General features: G+C 37.8%; 1 protein-coding gene across 2 annotated transcripts in view; it reads right to left on the bottom strand.

Moving 5' to 3' along the window:
* The window catches only part of SERPINB7 (serpin peptidase inhibitor, clade B (ovalbumin), member 7), a 43,640-nt gene that overhangs the window by 14,789 nt on the left and 25,682 nt on the right, over nt 1-3,169 (bottom strand). The window lies entirely within an intron of this gene.

Here is a 3,169-nt window from a genome sequence, read left to right as displayed (position 1 = left end):
ATCAATTTATAATTCACAAGTGAGGTCTTTGCAGTCTGAGTGTCATTTTTCCCTCTAATTCTATGATGTTATAGAGCATGAAGAACATCAGCCCCCTTTCTCATTTTGCTTTGGCCAAACACAAAGATTTTCAATGCCTTAAAGTATACTGTGGGGACGGAGGGGGTGTGGTAAGAGATCAACCAAAGGACTTGTATACAAGCATATAAGCATAACCAATGGTCACAGACAGTAGGTGGGCGAGGGCATGTGCTAAGGGGAGAGAGAGAGAGAGAGAGAGAGAGACTCATTGCTAAATCCTCTTAATCTTGAATAATAATATGAGATGGAATGAGAAATAAGGTAAAATCAACAAGGCAGATTTATACAAATTAGTAGTCAATTTATAATTCACAAGTGAGGTCTTTGCAGTCTGAGTGTCATTTTTCCCTCTAATTCTATGATGTTATAGAGCATGAAGAACATCAGCCCCCTTTCTCATTTTGCTTTGGCCAAACACAAAGATTTTCAATGCCTTAAAGTATACTGTGGGGACGGAGGGGGTGTGGTAAGAGATCAACCAAAGGACTTGTATACAAGCATATAAGCATAACCAATGGTCACAGACAGTAGGTGGGCGAGGGCATGTGCTAAGGGGCAGGAGCAGCTGGGGAGAGGTCAATGGGGGGAAAAGGAGATATATGTAATCTTTTCAACAATAAAGAATTTAATTTTTAAAAGAACAAGAATATTACAGTTATCTCTTTCCAAGTGATAAGAGTTGTGAAGGTCCTTAAACAGTTCTGCTTCACAACTTTTGGGTCAACTTCATTGTGATTATGACTCCTCCATTGGTGAACATGGAGCTAGTAACTTGTCTAAGAGAAGATTCAATGAAGACCTTCCATTTCCATGGAATCATTTAATTTTTTGTTACAAGCAGAGGAAATAAAAGCATAAATCTTTATAAGTTGGATTATATCATTATCATTTTTTTCATTATGCAATGTAATATTTATATAAGAAAGTGGATGAAGTTTACCTGTCAGTGTCCCCAAAATGAAAACGAAAAGGTTGCAAAGAGAAACTATCACCATAAATCACCTCAGCATAGGATGGAGAGGGAGAGAAGCAATGGCCAGTGTGTCCCCCAAACTTGAACTTAGCTGGTCCCTTATGTGCCTTTCCTCCTTAAGAGGTGGTGTGGGGGTGGGAGGTTCAAAACAGCTTAAGGAGAAATACTTAAACAACAGGAAGGGGAGAAAGCATTTGAAGTCATAGTTATTAATGTGTAATCTTGAGGAAAATATAAATGCCTTTGTGGATGCCGAAACCGGTTTGGCTCAGTGGATAGAGCGTCGGCCTGCGGACTGAAAGGTCCCAGGTTCGATTCCGGTCAAGGGCATGTACCTGGGTTGCGGGCACATCCCCAGTGAGGGATGTGCAGAAGGCGGCTGATCGATGTTTCTCTCTCATCGATGTTTCTGACTCTCTCTCTCTCTCCCTTCCTCTCTGTAAAAAATCAATACAATATATTTAAAAAAAATGCCTTTGTGGAAAAACCTTTTGAATGATGTCTGTCCCTCAGTTTTAAACATTTTACTCACTCCATCATGAAAAGAACCTAATAATTAATGTGAAGCTTAGCAAGGAGAAATAAAAGCTCTTACTTTTTGGCCAAAATTCCTCCGAAAGTCAGACTAACTTTTTTAAATGTTCTGTAGTTTTCTTTAAAAAAAAAAAAAAAAGTCCTAACATCATTATTGGATAGATTGGCAAATGGAAGTAAATGAATGTACTATAAAAATAAAAGAGCATCATAAAGTATCAGGACTCAATGATCCCAATATCTTTTCTGAGCTAACTTTGTGGAACCCAGACAATATAAAAAGTATATGAATCTCCAGAAATTATTCTTCACTTTTGAGAAAAATTTTAATAGCATCAATATTTAATATTATTCTTTAATTATTTCTAACTAGAGGCCCGGTGCACAAAAATTTGTACACTCGGGGGGGGTCCCTCAGCCTGACCTGTGCCCTCTCGTAGTCTTGGACCCCTCTGGGGATGACCACCTGCTGGCTTAGGCCCACTTCCCAGGGGATTGGGCCTAAGCTGGTAGTCAGACATCCCTTTGGCAGCCTGGGAGCCCTCAGGGGATGTCCACTTGCCAGCGGGGAGCAGGCCTAAACTGAAGTTGGACATCCTTAGCGCTGCTAAGGAGGCAGAAGAGGCTCCCACCACCACCACTGTACTGGCAGCCATCAGCATGGCTGGTGGCTGAGCAGAGCTCCCGCTGTGGGAGTGCACGGGCCACCAAGGGCTGCTCCTGCATTGAGCATCTGCCCCTGGTGGTCAGTGTGTGTCATAGTGACCAGTCATTCCCAGTCGTTCTGCTTTTAGGGTCAATTTGCATATTACCCTTTTATTATATAGGATTTTACTCCATTTTGAGACTAATTTGGTTGTTTTTTTCTGACATTTATAATTCGTTTTTAGTAAAGTAGACTGATATGATATTAAGGCAGTACATATCTGTTTCCATATTTTTCAGAATTCTAAGAAATTACAGGTCCAATAACAAAACCACTATAGCTAAAGATGAATAATAATACTAACAATATTTAAATGTGTTCAATATTAAATAAAATTTCAAAGGGCATATTTACCATAATTTGAAATTCTAGGAGTCCTATATTTTTAAATACCCTAGTGTCCCTATTTAAGAAAATCAGAATTTCTTTTTTTAAATAACTGGTAACAAATATACTCAGATGGCAAAAAGGAAAATTATGAACCTATACAATGTAAGAGATTTCAGGATATTAGGATTGAAGGTAAATAAAAAAGATACTATGAGTCACCTGTATCCCAATGACTTCTACCTGTATTTTCATGACAAATTACAAAACTATTATATCTTCCCACAGAAGTGGTAGACTAAAGAATATATTATAGTAATTATTTTTATAATGTTTTTGGTAAAACACAATTGTGTTTTAGAAAATTTAAATTTGCATAACTTTTAAATGATATTGTAATATGAAGACATGATTTAGGATAAAAAATTATGACCTACTATACCTCAATGGAAATGTTATATGAGAGATGAGAGGGGCAAGAAGCTCCAAAAAAGGAAATAGATTTTTTTATATTAGAACAAGAAAATACAGTTATGCCCTAAACGGTT

Source organism: Myotis davidii, unplaced genomic scaffold (genome assembly GCF_000327345.1).
Source record: "Myotis davidii unplaced genomic scaffold, ASM32734v1 scaffold11, whole genome shotgun sequence".
In the NCBI taxonomy this organism is placed as follows: domain Eukaryota; kingdom Metazoa; phylum Chordata; class Mammalia; order Chiroptera; family Vespertilionidae; genus Myotis; species Myotis davidii.
The sequence above is the reverse complement of the archived record's forward strand: the minus strand, read 5'-3'. Positions and strand labels throughout refer to the sequence as shown.